We start from the raw sequence: 16,747 nt of genomic DNA, 5'->3' as shown, positions 1-16,747 counted from the left end.
CTGCTTTTTCCTGTTGTTAGTTAATAAGCAATAAATTTCTTGCCATTACCGTCGGCCAGCTGAACGCGGGGCCTCGCGCGCCGCGGCCACGGCAGTAATGGAGGCCGTGAGGCACTGCGGTAATCTCGTAAGGCGCCAGGCAAGAGGTGTGCTGGTCATCCAGGAAGGATGCGAGGGTAGAGTCGGCGGTGTGATGCTGGAGATGACATGACAAAGCTGCCTTCGCCACTTGTCATCGCCTTGGTGATGAGTGCTGAGGCGCCTCATAGGGAAACAGCGACGAGGTGGCACACAATCAAGATCCCTTGAGACAACAGCTGAGTGCAGCACAGAAGCAGCCTCCCAACACACCGTGAGCCTCCCGGGCCGCAACAACCGACCAGCATTCATCAAGACCTGCCCGCCGCCCTCGCACCTACGACCCTCGGCCCACATCTTTAGGGGCGTCCCTAACTACGTTCTGTGGCTGGAAATAAGAAGACTGATGGAGAATCTAGCCTGAGAAAGAAGATAAGATCACGAAAAAGAACAATAACTAGAGAAACAAGAACAAAAAGAATTTAAAGACTGTCATTGAGTGATAAAGGTTTGTAAATATTCTCCATAAATACTTTCATGATCACCGTGACGCACTTCGGCACTAAAGGCAACAATAGTGGTGATAGTTGTGGCGCAAGTGGGAACCAACCCACAACCAATGTCACGACTAGCACCACCACTAACACCACCACCAACACCATCATAAAATATCATTATGATTGATTTGACTTTGTTCTACACCGCGAGTAGTATACAAGGTTAACGAATGAACAGCGCGATGTCTAATAATTAGCACAGTCATCATTGGATGATCGGGGGAGACAAGGAAGGCGAGGGACGATAACATGCACAGGTTCCGTCCCGCCTCACCAACCACGCCAAGTAAGTATTATAGCAAATGTGCTGCGCTCCATAACACATCTGACACAGACTGAAATACCGTACATTCCTTGCTGGATTTATATGATAAGCTGTTAATATTTGATGCGTTAATATAAGGCAATTATTTCCCAGCACCGAATAACGTGAGTAACTTAAACATTTCGTATTATCTTACCCCTTTCACTGCTTATGACACAATGGCGCTTTTTCCTCAAGTGAATATCCAAGACAATTTAACGGAGCAGAAATACCACAAACACTAAATTGTTCCAACGGCCCCATCCCTTTTTTTGCTGCCAGCCTGTCTTTGGAAATAACACTTTACTCGTGTACTTGCAGAATATTAAACCTGAAGAGAAATCATAGCGGACAAGGAGTTAAGAGAAAATTAATACGCTTTGGAAACTAGACTGGCTTAGCTTTTATTTATCTTATTCATTTATTTGTTTACCTTGATTTTTGTTTAGTTCTTTTTTTTATGTCGTCTGATATTTACACTGTCCTGAGGGAGAGAGGGAGGGAGGGAGGGAGTCACAGCTTAGGTCATAAGTCGAGTAATCTTTTGCTATACTCATTCTTATTGAGTCTTGTGTTCTCCTTCCTTTTTTTTTTATTTTCAAGCCTGATTTGCTAATGTTTTTTTTAAGGTATCGTAAAGAGGTTGCTAGTAGATCGGAGGACTAAAAAGTGAAGGGAAGCGCAAGACACAGTGGGTGGGAGTGTGCCAGGGTTTCATGAATTTTGATCGCGACTGCACAATGATCCTGGTCTGTTACTGTAGGTAGGTATCGTCAGGAATTCAGCATCCTCTTTCTTCTTTATAATCCTCCTTCTCTTCGTTATATCTTTTTTGATCCTCCGGCTCTTATTTTCCTTCTTTTTTTTCTTCCTTCCACTCCTCCTACTGCCTTTTTCACTCCTTCTCCTCCTCCTCCTCCTCCTCCTCTCCTCCTTTTTCTCCTCCTCCTCCTCCTCCTCCTCCTCCTCCTCCTCCTCCTCTCCTCCTCCTCTTCCTCCTACTGTTACTACTACTTCTACTACTACTACTACTACTAGTACTACTACTGCTACTAATAATACTAATACTAATACTGCTACTCTCCTTCTATCACCTACCACAATTAGCACCGATGTTTCCCACTGCGAGGCAATACACCTGTCTTGTACCAAGGTCACCTGATTAGTAATGGCACCCTTCTCTCTCTCTCTCTCTCTCTCTCTCTCTCTCTCTCTCTCTCTCTCTCTCTCTCTCTCTCTCTCTCTCTCTCTCTCTCTCTCTCTCTCTGTAAAGGGCGCTGCAGCTTTCATACCGTCCCTCACTCCCTCGTCACGCCCACCTCCTCTCCTCCCTCCTCCTCTGCCCTCCACCTCCTTCCTCCTCCTTCCCCCTCCCTCTTCCAGCCTCCCCCCCTCCCTCCTTCCCTTCTGCATCAATTAATGTATGGCTGCTGATTTATTTCCTGTAATCAATGCTCTCTCTCTCTCTCTCTCTCTCTCTCTCTCTCTCTCTCTCTCTCTCTCTCTCTCTCTCTCTCTCTCTCTCTCTCTCTCTCTCTCTTTAAACAGATTTACAATATTTACAGATAAATAGTTGGGAGGACACATTTAGTAGCTAAAGTTTACACTATCGTGTGACAAACTATTTTAAAGCTACTGCCTACATCTATACATACATACAGGTAGGAAAATTTATAAATAATACATACTATACGATTACACTATACACTACTACACTACACACTACACACTATAAACAACGATGTTAAGGTGGCTGCTGCTGCAGCCACTTGTGGGCGGCAACCTTCACTTGCTGAGTGGACATTTGCCTGACGTCCACAGCGGTGATGAAGGCATTCCACAGCCTGACTATTGCGGAAGTGGGTGGTAGAGCGGGACCTTGGGACCTTCAAGAGGGAGTACCGTCCTCGTGCATCGATCAGACCTCCTCCAGGTGACCCTCAGGTCCGCCAGATGTGGCAAGTGCTGGTCCTGTGCCTTGTGTTGCACCGTCAGGGCGGCGACTCTCCTGTGGTGCTTCAAGCTGTCCCACGCGGGAATTGCTGCGCCGTTCTGTTGTGTCTGCTGCTGCCGCTGTAGCAGCTGTTGCCATGGTTGCTGGAGTGGTTTCTGCTGGTCACCTCCGGGCGTTCCGCCCGCCTCTGTACCTTATCCAGCAGGCTGAGGTGACAGCGGGCGCTTGACATCCAGGTGAGGGGGGCGTATTCCATGACAGGTCTGACATGGGCCTTGTACAGGGTCAGCAGGTCATCAGGAGAGAGGAGGTGTTTCACTCAGCGCAGCAGCGTCACCTTCAGGGAGGCATTTCGGGCCACCTTCTCGAGGTGCTTGTCAAAGCACAGCCGAGAGTCAATCTCCACGCCGAGGATGTCAGTGCTGTCCTGTAAATTTATGACGTCTTCCCCGAGCCTCAGTTTTCCGCAGTTGGTCTGCGTCCTCCCCTTTACGTGATTTTACCATGGCCTGGGTTTTATCGGGGGCAAACTTGCCATCTCTCTCCCCAGGCCACCGCGTCGTCCAGCTGTCCGTTGACGGAGGCTATCACGTCCTGTACTTCTTCCCTCTAGTAGGTTCGAGAGAGAGAGTACAGTCGTCAGTGTAGGCAGAGGGTGTGGGGGTGCTCTGCAGGATGTCGTTTAGATAGATGTTCCAAAGTGTGGATCCCAGGACTGACCCTTGTGGAACAGAGGCCTGTACTGGGTAGCTGGCTGAGGTGTGTCCGTGTACCACCACTCGGAAACTCCTGCCCGTGAGGTAGCTGGAGAACAGGTGGAGCAGCTCCCTAGCGATGCCCAGTTGTTCGAGCTTGGCTATCAGGCCTCGATGCCACACACAATCGAAGGCCACAGCTATGTCGAGGGCAATCACCAGGGAGGGACGACCAGTGTCGAGGGCGTCGTGCCAGCCCTTTGAAAGGAGGGGAAAGAGGTCTGAGGTGGAGCGGCCTTTTCTGATGCCAAACTGGTTTGGCGACAGTAGGTGGTGCTGGTCATGGCAGTCAGTGAGTTTCTTGCTGATCATCTCAAAAATCTTACTGAGTACCAAGAGAAGCAAGACTGGCCAGTGTTACCTGGCTCAGACTTCGACTTCTTTTTGTGCACGGGCGTGACTCGCACCTCCTTCCACAATGACGGCCAGACCCCTCGCTGCAAACAGCAGCCGAAGATTAGCGCGAGAGGGCCTGCGAGCTCATCATCGCACAATCTCTCTCTCTCTCTCTCTCTCTCTCTCTCTCTCTCTCTCTCTCTCTCTCTCTCTCTCTCTCTCTCTCTCTCTCTCTCTCTCTCTCTCTCTCTCTCTCTCTTCTGTCTATCTATCTATCTATCTATCTCTATCTATCTATCTATCTATCTATTTATCTATCTCTCTGTCCACCTATCTGCCTATCTATCTTTCACCATCAAGACTATAAAAGTCCCCATGCCAGATTAATTCCAGCACCTTTACAGAGGAGCCTTGAGAAGAACATGTTTCCCGCTGGTACATACATTTTTCTGCCTAGGCAGATACTCGTATATTACAACGCACAGATACCCGCGACACTTATCACTCAGCATAATCTAGACGAATTCTCGTATGCAAACTGTACAAGGCCACGCGTGAACCACAGACAAACACAGATTCCCACGACACTCATCACTCGCCACAGTCTAGACACTCGTACAGCTTCGTATGCACAGACTCTACAAGGCCCCACGAGAACCACAGACAAACACCAAGATTATTTGCAGCCACTCTCCCGGCACAATTTTTCGAGTATCGGGAGAGGAGAAGTGTATGTACTGACGCGGCGGAGGCGTGACTCAGGCCTGCCGCGGGGGATGACTGCCGCAGGACGAGGCAGGACCCGCACAGCTGTTGTGACTCGAGGCGCCGCGGCCTGAGAGAAGTTTCTTGTCTGCAAACACTCCCGCGCCTCACGAGGGATGCGGGACTTTAGAGGCTTGGAAGGGAGTGGCGAGGAGAGGCGGTGGAGGGTGCGAGGGAGATCATTTGGTGTGGCGCTGGATGAGGGGGGTGTCGTGTGTCAGGGGTGGAGAGGTGAGGGGTTGAGGGTCACGTTAGTGTGGTGGCTGGGGAGGTGGGAGAGCAAAGAGGTTGTCCTTCAGCTTAGTGAGTGAGGGCGTGGTAGTGCTGGAGGTTGGACTGGGCGGGGCTTTGATGTACGGGCGATGGTTGCGGGTTGGTCGGGAGGCAGGCGACCACCGCACTTTTCAAGCTTAACTGCTCTTCTGATTTTGCTGACTGCATGCCTCCCCTCCTCCCGCGGCCTCGTTGCACAATACTTTCTTCCTTCTCTCAATCCTATTTTGTCCACCTCTCTAATGCAATAATTAACCAGTATTCTCAATCATTCATTCCTTTTCCTGGTGAACTCTGGAAATGCATATTTCTGTGTTTTCTCCTTCCTATGACTTGAAGTCTTTCAAGAGGGAGATTTTAAGACACATCCTCCAATTCTGGATGACACTTTTTACCTTTCTTTTGGGACTGGTACTTCAGTGACCTTTTTTTCTTTTTTTTTCTTTTTTGCCGTTGTTGTTCTTGTTCTTCTTTTGTTGCCCTTAACTAGTGCCCCTCCTACATAAAAAAAAAAAAAAAAAAAGGAGCGGCAAAGAATATAAGGGAATGGACAAGAAGGAAAAATGCAAGCAGGAACAAAAGGAGAGTAAAAGTAGCCTGGGAATAATCTTTTTTTGGTCACTCATGCTCGTGGTATATTTGTCACTCAGGCATTTTGGACACCGTGCAGTCATCAAGCAGAGCTAAAGATTCCGGCACACAGCAAGCAATCGATAACGTAATGTTATGAAATATCGCCACAGGGCAGGCACCACCACATGCGGAATTTCGACAGAGGGGCTCGTCTCCTCACGATTGTTTCCTCATTGTTTTGTACACTCTCCCCTGAATGTGGCAGATGCGTCCCTTCTCATTTAGGAAGCCAGGACGAATTTCAAATCAGATGTGTATAGAAAGATTTGGAACATGTAAAGAATGTCGCCACAGCTCATGTGTTTATATGGCTTCCATTACCGTTTAACTACCTACGAGTTTATCTCACTAAAGCATTCATATCTAGGAAACTCGTGCACTAACTAGAAAAGAATACCATGAAAAACTGACATACGTTACATCAATAAATATCACAGGAAGGGCTATCAAAATTTATGCGACCCTTGGACCTCGCATGGCACCATATCAACAAACTAGCCAGCGATCACTTCTCGTGCTGTGCCATACACTTACCTCTAGCTGCCCGGAAGTGGTGGACACTGTTGTGTGTGGTGCAGGCTGCTGGTGTGTGGTATCGGGACCAGCTATGGAAGAAAACAATATATCATGATCTAGACATATTTTAAGGATAAAAAAAAAACATTGTCTTTTTAGTGTATACGGATCTAATTATCTTACTGCTTCATATCCTCATTCTGTAATGGCAATGTTATTTGTTACTTTGCTCCTGTTGAACGCCGGCTAATGAAGAAAAGCATAAAACAGACGCCACCATGATATAACCTTGACAAAATCGCTGTGTTATCTTTGCCTGGTGTGTACAGCGGGGGCACGCAGGCACCCATGACGGAGCAACCCACCTCCATCACTGGCATTTCACACTTCTTCTTATTACTTTGAATAAGTGAAGGAGACCAGCTAAAGGCACAAAAAGAGGAAAAAGACTCACTAATATTCCTTTCTTCCACCCCTTAAAATGATAATAAAGAAAGAAGGAATGGTTCACACGTCTTATTTCTCCCCACAGCGACACATGATGCCTTGTCCGGTAATGCCCTATTGTAGGTGGCACTGAATCCGACATTTTTTATTCATTTTTTTTTTTTTTACCTTCAAACGTCGATTCTTACCTTCCAAGGCAACTCAGAAAAGTAATCAGTGCGTAATCTGACCCTATGTAACCATGACAGTGATGGCCAGATTAGTACACAGGGCACCAACCATCACAAATGACACACTTGTCGCCCCAATAGCTACAATAATAATAACAACTGCTGATTTATTATTCCTGGAGAGAGAGAGAGAGAGAGAGAGAGAGAGAGAGAGAGAGAGAGAGAGAGAGAGACAGAGGGGTGAACAAGAAATAACGCAGCATTTGCTCACGACCACATTAACAAGAGTAATCCATATTCGGAAAAGTACTGTTTTTCACCTGCTGGGAAGTGTTCATGGTAGTGGTTGAACAGCGACATTACTGAGTTGGCCAGTCACTGTTTTAACATAATATACGCGTACGCAAATTGTTTAATCTTATAAAGATTTGCCGCAGTTGTGTATTCTGTAATGTCAGTGCTGTACAGATGCGTGTGTGTGTGTGTGTGTGTGTGCACATATATATTCAATGAGCAGCCTTTCCATGTCTGCGGTGTACATCTCTGACATTACTCGTACACAACAGCTGGTCGGCTGTCAGTCCGTCCATCTCCGTCACGTACAGGCAAGCACGTGCACGTGTTCGCTTCATGTACTCCTACACGAGTCAACTTTCCGTTTACCGAGGACTGTTGGCACTCGCTGCTCCCGGTAATTATTCAGCGCATCCTACTTTACTTACTAGGTGCTTGAGATTAGCTTAGATATTTGGATTTTTTTTGTGTGTGTAAGCAAGGTTCTGGCCAAGAGTAACAAAATTGCTGAAAAAGGTCCACTGAAGATACCGGTCCCTAAAGAAAAGTCAAAAGGATTATCTAAAATTATGGGGAAAAGTGTCTTGAAACCTCCCTCTTGAAAGGGTTCACAGAAAGTTCAGAGAGATACTGAAACAAGCAGGGAGTTCCAGACTTTACCAGTATGAAGATCTTCAACTTATCCATGATATTTTATCTGTGTCTACTAATCATTTGACAGCTGATTAAATTATGACACTCGGTACTTCATTCGAATAACCTTACACTATTTTACTAAGACATAATAAATCTGCAGGTAAAGTTCAACTACTAAGTCATTATTTCTGTCTGTGGTGACCTTGAAATTTATACTTAACTTACACCAGAACATTTTATCAATTAAGTTCAATGGGAAACCATAACAGTAAAAAGAGTCCGTTGGTTTCACTTTAACACTGCGGCTTATCCTAGTGTTGGGTTGAGAGGCAGCAGGAATGAGTTCAGTGTCTGTAATGCATAGCGGCGGCTTCACCCACTCACAGCCTCTGAGCGAAATAGAATTAAAGGTTGTTCGTTACTCCATTCCTTTCTCTTGTCTCTCACATTTCATCTCAAACCTGCTAGAAAGGCACTGGTTCTCAAATAAAGTAGTAAACGAGCGGAACAGACTCAGTAATTAAGTTGTTGGTACCGAGTCATTAGGGAGGTTGAAAAGATTAGATAAATTTATGGATGGAATAGGTGGCAATAGGTACGTATGTTTCATAAAAGGATTTTCTTATGTTCTCTTGTTTTCTTGGGGTCTTCTTCCTCTGCATTCATGATTACGTTCTGAGCTAGCTACTTGGTCATCTTCCCCTCATTTCACTATCTCACAAGACTTCCTGCTTTGTTTTCATCTGTGTTAAGTCCATATCAACCACCGTCGTCGTTCTATAATGATAAATGAAACAATCTTTTCTTGTATCTGTCACCTAAGTCTGACAGGCAAGACAGAAGGAGGCGATCAAGATCCAGGGAGGAATTTATGACCGGAATGAAAAAACGTGCTGCTAGACTGCTGCAAATGACCAGAGAGAAAGGAGCGGTCTAACTTAATCGCCAGCGTCTTCAGGGACACGACACCGCTGCCTCGCTGCACAACACTTTCTACTGTCTCTCACCCCTACTCTGTCTACTTCTCTAATACAAGAGTTAACCAGTACTCTCAATCATTCATCCCTTTTTCTGGTAAACTTCGTAACTTCCTGCTTACTTTTGTATTTCCTCTTTCCTACGATTTGAAATCTTTCAAGAGGGAGGTTTCAAGACACTTATCCTCCAATTTTGACTTATCTTTTTGACATTTCTTTAGGGACGGGCACCTCAGTGGCCCTTTTTTTTTCGTTCTCTTTGTCACCGTGACCCAGTGCCCTCCTTAAATACATAAAAGAAGTTTTCTGTCACCTTCCTCAGACTCTGGACTGTATTATTAATAACATTACTCTCTCCTAAGGACTAGTTTCCAATGGGTACTGAGATGACTGGTGAGGTTCTCAAGTGTGTTTTCCTCACTGATGACGCAGAATCATTGTTGAACTATCATTTGAACCATAAAAACACGTTTGAAAACTCCAGTAGCTCCCACTACAGAATTGGAATTGTTTAGTAACATGTATGGAGAATTGCTAAAGCATTACAGTAAATATATTGGTGGTTATTCGTAAGATGTTTTCATCTTTCATCCATTCTCATAGTGGTAGGTAAGGGATGCTTTTTTTTTTTTTTTTACTCTGAATTGTCTCCTTTTATATAAGGAAAATATTTTCTACAGTTCCTCAAACACCTGAAATCCTCCGGCATGTTCTTCCATCACGACAAGACTTCCCGCAACACTTTAGCGGCCACACGACCTGGCCCTCGGGCTTGACGCGTCTACAGATCTTCTTTCCTTCTCCGATACGTAAGATGCTTCACTATTCACACCTTTGTTTGGTTTTCTTATCTCTGACTCGCCACATAACCACACACTCCTTTCCTTGTGTTTTCCTACGGGCACTGACAATCGCACATGATACTGAGGAAAACGTTCTGTCCTGGAGAGTAGCTTGTTAGATTCATAAGAACATGGGAAAATAAGAGGAGCTGCAAGAAGCCGTCAGGGCTACTCGTTGCAGTTCCTGTATAGAACTTAATACTTATTTTCATCCCTAGTCTTCTTCTATAAATATGTCTAATCTTCTTTTAAATTTTCCTAATGACTCGGCACTAACAATCTGATTACTGAGTCAATTCCTTTCATCTATCACTCTACTTGAGAACCAATTCCTTCGTATTTCTTTATTAAAGCTAACTTTATCAAGCTTGAACCCGTTATTTCTTATCCTTTCTTGAGTACTGACCCTGAGAATTTTGCTTATGTCACCGTGTTAAAACCTAGCTTTCATTTATGCCGCTGTCCGCAGCTCCTGCCGCGGCGTCACGCACTGAGAACCGCATCTAAGTCAGTGGGGAAGCTGCGAGACACAGCCACATCCTCAGACCTGGCCAGCACGTGCCTCACAACTCTGCAATCCCACCCTTATCCTGTCTACCTTTATGATGCAAGAGTTAAACAACATCTTTAGTCTTTCATCCTTTTCATTGGTAAATCCTGAAACTCTCCTTCTTCTGTTTTCTTCCCTTTCATATGATTCGAGCTGCATCAGGAAAGGACAGGAGAGACATACCAAGACACCTCCGATGCTAAATTATCTTGCATTTTGAGATTTCCACTTCTACATCTTTTGGAGCAGCTGTTATGCAAGGTTTTTTCTCCATTTTTTTCCCCGCTGGGCAGCCTTCACACACAAAAACACATAGGTAATGGCACATGTACTTGAAACAGAGAGAAGGAAACACACGAGAGACAAGGACAGTGATAACGAGAGGCTAGCTAACCTTCACACTGCCTCCTGCTCCTATCCTCCACACCACCCCATGCATTACCTTCCACTCCGCCCCTTCCTCCCCTGCACTAGTCTGCCCTGGCCTACTCTCTCACTATAATCTATCCTGCCTTGCATTCCCAACGCTCCTTAAGTTACTCTACACTCCCCTTTCCAACCTTGTCTTACCCTACCCTGGCCTCCACCCGAACTCTACCCAGCCGTGCTCTCCAGTCTCGTCCTGCCCTGCTCTGCCCTGCTCTGCCCTGCCCTGCTCTCACCATCCTGTACATTAGCCATTTTGCTCGCCCAGTAGAACGCACAAGTTAACGAAGGGAAATGTCACGGAAAGAAAACCTAATTATCTCATTTGACAGTATGGAAAAATGTAGTAATTTGATTCATTCATTATGAAATTCTGTCGGCGGTCAGTATGGAAGGGAATACTTTTTTTTTTATTGGTAAAAAAAATATAAAATAAAAAATAAATATAAAATACAGTAACTGCTATATATTGAAATTTGCAAGAGGAAATTTCCATAGATTACTTTTCCTTTTACGCGACTGATTTCAGGAAGGACATATCCTCTCCCTCGATAGATAGATAGATAGATAGATAGATAGATAGATAGATAGATAGATAGATAGATAGATAGATAGATACGTGGATAGGTAGGTAGAGAGAGAGAGAGAGAGAGAGAGAGAGAGAGAGAGAGAGAGAGAGAGAGAGAGAGAGAGAGAGAGAGAGAGAGAGAGAGAGAGAGAGAGAGAGAGAGAGAGAGAGAGAGAGAGAGAGAGAGAGAGAGAGAGAGAGAGAGAGAGAGAGAGAGAGAGAGAGAGAGAGAGAGAGAGAGAGAGAGAGAGAAAGGGTTAATCTATCAATACAGTACAACAATGAAGATATCTTTAAAAGACCCAATTGCCTTCACTGCTGTTTAATGAAAGTAAATGAGATTATACTCCGAACTGTTTAACATATTCATTCTGGCAATTCTATCATGGACACACACACACACACACACACACACACACAGAGAGAGAGAGAGAGAGAGAGAGAGAGAGAGAGAGAGAGAGAGAGAATAGATAGATCGGTGTGACTGATCCCAACATTCACTTAACGAACACTGATCTTCTACCAGTACACAAGCACAATACAGCGTAACCAGAAACAAAATCTTTCCCTGATAAATCTGTGGTGAGGCGTGCAGGGGAGTGGCAGTAGAGGAACAAGGCACGGAACATAAGAATATAAAGGAAGCTGAAAAAAAAAAAAAAATCAAACTTACACGTACGTTACCCTGTATAAAACACGTCTATCTTTTTTTCCACCTATCGTCCTCATCTATAAATTTGTTTAATCTTGAATAAAAAAAAATAACCTAATTCTTAAACAAGTAGAAAGAAATGCGAAAAAAAGTACTAAGAAATAAAGTGTAAGAGTTTTGGAGTGAGTGCAAGGGAGCAAGAGAAAAGTATGGGAGAATTCAAGAAATGAAGGAGTGTAATGATCCGGAAGCGAAGAAGTGCAGGGGAGAATGATCTGACGCGGGCGAAGGTCTTAAGTTAACATGAAAGCAATAAAGAAGATAGATGAAAGTGACAACACACAGGCTCAGTATTTTCAAACGATCCGTCCTCTTATAAACACTACTTTTCTAAGGTTGCAGAGATCAATCCGGTTCTCATGCGTATTTCTCTCATTAATGATGCAGAGTTCCTGTTAAACTGTTACCTCAACCATAAGAACATCTTTAAAAATAACGGTGCTGAATTCCTGTTATCTATCACTGCAACCATGAAAACATCCTTAAAAAATGAGTGTGCAGAATCCATGCTAAACTGTCACTGCATCCATGAAAATATCCTTAGAAAATAATGATGCAGAATCCCTGTTAACCCTTTGACTGCTGTTTTGTACACCTTTCCTTAATTACTAATCACTGAGACATCTTTACGTGTTGTACAGCTACCTCCATTTTTTTTTTTTTTTTTTTTTAAGGGTAGAAACTGCAAAATCTGTTCTTTTTAATCCTCTTCTTTCTTGCAGATGCTTATAAAGATTTCGTGCAATAGTTCTGGTAATGTTAAGTGTTTCGTGTCGCAGTAAAAGGGTTAATCTATCACTACAGTACAACAATGAAGATATCCTTAAAAGACCCAATTGCCTTCACTAGTGTTTGATGAAAGCACATGAGATTATACTCTGAACTGTTTAACATATTCATTCTGGCATCATGGACACGTCACAGGCACACAGAAACACACACAACACTTTAAACTGATAGGAACTGAACTGGATAACCTCTGTCACTCTTTTTCTGACCTTTTGAAAGAAGCAAGTTGAACGTTTTTTATTTATTTATTTATTTATCATATTTTTATCAATTTTTTGACATTGCCCCGTGATGTGAAAAAAAAAGTATTGTGCTGACTGATTTCCATTAACATTAAGAGAAAGAACTGCAGTCAGAACCTCACTGTCGCTGAGCCAATTTACTGTCGTTCAGTTTACCAGAGTCCCCCACAAGATGACAAGAAGATATTCACAGAAACTGGGACAAAGTTGCTGCTGCTCAGGGTAAGCTCATCTAGATCTTTTATAACGTGTGTGCGCTGAATAAAAAAGGAAGTAAGTGCCTTCATGCATATATTCAGATGTACAGAATGGAGGGGGAATGTGGCGCTGCATTGTCATTAGCATGCAAATATCAAGAGTCAGGCTGTCACCACTTCCTCGAAAACATCTTGAGAATTCCCCTCCATTTGCTTGTATTGTAATGTGTCGTACAGTTGTGGTGAGAAGTCCACTAACCCGCTACACTCACTGCCTGCCTCTGTGCTTAGCGTCTGCCCTCAGTCTTACGTAAGTACTCTGCTGATCTGCCGCCTTTACATGAGAGAGAGAGAGAGAGAGAGAGAGAGAGAGAGAGAGAGAGAGAGAGAGAGAGAGAGAGAGAGAGAGAGAGAGAGAGAGAGAGAGAGAGAGAGAGAGAGAGAGAGAGAGAGAGAGAGAGAGAGAGAGAGAGAGAGAGAGAGAGAGAGAGAGAGAGAGAGAGAGAGAGAGAGAGAGAGAGTGTGTGTGTGTGTGTGTGTGTGTGTGTGTGTGTGTGTGTGTGTGTGTGTGTGTGTGTGTCAGACGGAAACACATATACTCGTAGTGTACTCGGGAGAGAGAGGAAAAAAAATAGTTGTGCATTTCCCTAAAAGATCCAAGAGGCAGCTAAGTTGTCAAGATCAACACTTCAGTCTTGATGAAGAAGGGCACGATGGAAAAAAAAAAAAGTAGGGAAGGAAAGAAGGAAGAAGGGAAGAAAGGAAGGAAGGAAGAAAGGAAGAAAGGAAGGAAGGAAGGAAGGAAGAAGGGAAGAAAGGAAGGAGGAGAGAAAAGCAGGAAGAGAAAGAACAGAGCACTACTAACATTAACTCATCTCCATAGGGAAGGGTCAGAAATACGTCTCATTTGGGCGGACCGGTTTGTCACACTGCTAATGGCATTCTGACGGCGTGGCAGAGAGACGGCCGCCGCTGCGAGTCTGTAGTGCAGGCAAATGACGAGCTGTGCGGCAGAACAATGGGCTAAGCAACAAAAGCCTCCGTCAGTACTTTCAGAGAATACATAAGTTAGCGGGGGCAGAAGTTACTGTATGCACGAAAGGTTGCTATGTATGAACCGAAAAGTGTAGACTGAATAGGTAGCAAAGTGGAAGTGATATAAAACACTCGTACGTACAAAATACACATGGAAAGTGAATATTGAAGATTACTTTATGTAGAGAGTACGTCTAACGATCTCATTGTTGATTTAGCAGTACGAGTATTTTGTTGATCATGAGAGGAACTTGTATCAATCTTAGATAAGAAAGAAAAAAAAAGCACCAGTACTGCAAGAAGCCAAAAGACCTACATACACGTGGCAGTCTCCCTATAAAACATATATACCTGCATCCACCTATCATCTTAATAAGTAAATCTACCTAACCTATTAAAAGCTCCCAGTTGTTTCTGCACAAACAGCCTTTTTTTTTTTTTTTTATGCATGAGGAACACCGGCCAAGGGCAACAAAAATCCAATAAAAAGAAAACAACAAAAAAAAAGCCCAATGAGATGCCGGTCCCCAAATAGGGTCCGAAGCGGTAGTCAAAAACTGAAGAATAAATGTCTTGAAACCTTCCTCTTGAAGGAATTCAAGTCATAGGAAGGTGGAAATACAGAAGCAGGGAGGGAGTTCCAGAGTTTACCAGAGAAAGGGATGAATGATTGAGGATACTGGTTAACTCTTGCATTAGAGAGGTGGACAGAATAGGGGTGAGAGAAAGAAGAAAGTCTTGTGCAGCGAGGCCGCGGGAGGAGGGGAGGCATGCGGTTAGCAAGATCAGAAGAGCAGTTAGCATGAAAATAGCGATAGAAGATAGCAAGAGACGCAACATTGCGGCGATGAGAAAGAGGCTGAAGACAGACAGTTAGAGGAGAGGAGTTGATGAGACGAAAAGCTTTTTTGATTCCACCCTGTCCTAAAAGATGAGTAAAACCTCCCACAGACACGTGAAGCAAACTCCATACATGGACGGATACAGAGTTAGTAGCTGGTTACGAAGTCCATTCCAAACATCTGCCAATTTATTCCATAACCTATCTCAATTCTAATTATAAATTCAATAAGGTTGAACCAGTTACTTTACGTTGCCATATCCTGAAAACTTGTCTATATCACCCTTGTTATATGCCACTTAAAGAGAGTAGTTAAAATACTACCACTTAAAGTGGTAGTATTGTGAACGCCAGTGAGAGAGAGAGAGAGAGAGAGAGAGAGAGAGAGAGAGAGAGAGAGAGAGAGAGAGAGTAGTAAGTACGTTATACCTCGTATTTATTATCCAAGTCTCTCTCTCTCTCTCTCTCTCTCTCTCTCTCTCTCTCTCTCTCCTCTCTCTCTCTCTCTCTCCTCCTCTCTCTCCTTCTCTCTCTCCCCTCTCTCTCTCTCTCTCTCTCTGGCGTTCACAATACTACCAAAAAATTTGAAGCAATATTTTCGCTACTCCTTTCAGAGACTTACTGCGTACTACCTGAATCTTCGACTACTGCGCCAGCATGGACACGAGGACAGCAAGTGAATCTCATCACACTGAAGAGGAATGCAAGGACGGGAGGTGAGCATCACGCCGTCCCTCCCCCGCCCCGAGTGATCCGGAAAACTGAAGGACTTATCATTGTTATTATTGGAATGGTCTCCCCTTCTCCCCTGCCTCTGTCCGGCCTCTTGCACCAGTACTGCCAATCACAGTAAGTGGCCCACTGATACCAGATGGAGCTTGAGAGAGAGAGAGAGAGAGAGAGAGGAGAGAGAGGAGGTGTGTGTGTGTGTGTGTGTGTGTGTGTGTGTGTGTGTGTGTGTATGGTGTGGACAAGTAAGGCGGTATTAATGTAGCGTCACATGAAGACCACGTCATCTCTAGCAATGCGGAGTTGGTCTTAAAGTGCACGAGAGCAGTCACAAAGTCTGAGTTCCAAGTCAGGAATAGAGAAGTGTTGTCCACACTCGTAGCGCGCCGTGGTGTCGACCAACAGAGTGACGCTGATACCTATTGTCTGTTCAGTTAATCTCGCCTCCATCTCAATCCTGGAGCCAATACCCTCAGCTACACAATTCCTGCTGGTGGAAAAAAAAAAAAAAAGGAAGCACAAAGAAACGACCACAAAAGTACTCAGCAGTAAAGTCTTCTCTCTCAAGGAACGACACCTCTTCTTCAACTTCCTGACACGCGACTCCTGCTGTGGCTGGCGCTGAGTTATTCCACAGGCACTGCTCAGTATCCTTCCTCCGCTCTGCTGGTGCGTGACCTCTTCACTCGCTGCTTCGAGTAAATATCGCATCCAGACTTCTCGTCAGTCAAGTCAAGTAAGTCTAATTCGCAATCACTGTCCAATTCAAAACTGGCACATTCATTGAGGTGTGGCGCGAGAAGCTGGAATAACTGACAGCTCTCCTCGTCGCAAGGCAAATAGCTCATCCTCGATATCGATCTTATCTTCATCATGTTTGTTATCTTAGTATTTTTTCTTCATCAATGTCGCTCTCGTCATATGTGACATGTGTGATGTCAGTAATGTCACTCATTCTCAGGAACTTCTCCCGAGAACTCAGGACGCTCTCCATCGCCTCACATGAGATAGTGAAGCAGCATGTTTGTTTGGGTCACTTTATTTAACGTTTTCAACATCGTTAAAGTTGCTGTTTTCAGAGCTTTCCCATTCAAAATCAACTTTCAGGCGCTTCTCTTCGT

The sequence above is a fragment of the Scylla paramamosain genome, chromosome 4, assembly GCF_035594125.1.
Source record: "Scylla paramamosain isolate STU-SP2022 chromosome 4, ASM3559412v1, whole genome shotgun sequence".
NCBI lineage: Eukaryota > Metazoa > Arthropoda > Malacostraca > Decapoda > Portunidae > Scylla > Scylla paramamosain.
Note: the sequence above shows the minus strand (reverse complement) of the source record.